The following is a 234-nucleotide window of genomic DNA, read 5'->3' on the forward strand; positions in this document are numbered from 1 at the left end:
AGTGGTTCTGAGATCACATCTACCAGTTCCTTGAGAACTTTGGGTGTAATCCATCTGGTCCTGGTGATTTGAACTCTTCTAGGCTGGATAAGTGCTCACTTACCATTTTCTTGCCTATCTTAACTTGTGTTTCTAATCTTTTTTATGGTACTGTTTTTGATAAGTTGGACTGTTTGTTTTTTTATTATTTTTGACTGTGTTCACAAGCCTTAGTTCATTTTGAGCCTTAGCTTT

This window comes from Protobothrops mucrosquamatus, unplaced genomic scaffold (genome assembly GCF_001527695.2).
Source record: "Protobothrops mucrosquamatus isolate PMUCROS unplaced genomic scaffold, P.Mucros_1.0 scaffold810, whole genome shotgun sequence".
Lineage (NCBI taxonomy): Eukaryota > Metazoa > Chordata > Lepidosauria > Squamata > Viperidae > Protobothrops > Protobothrops mucrosquamatus.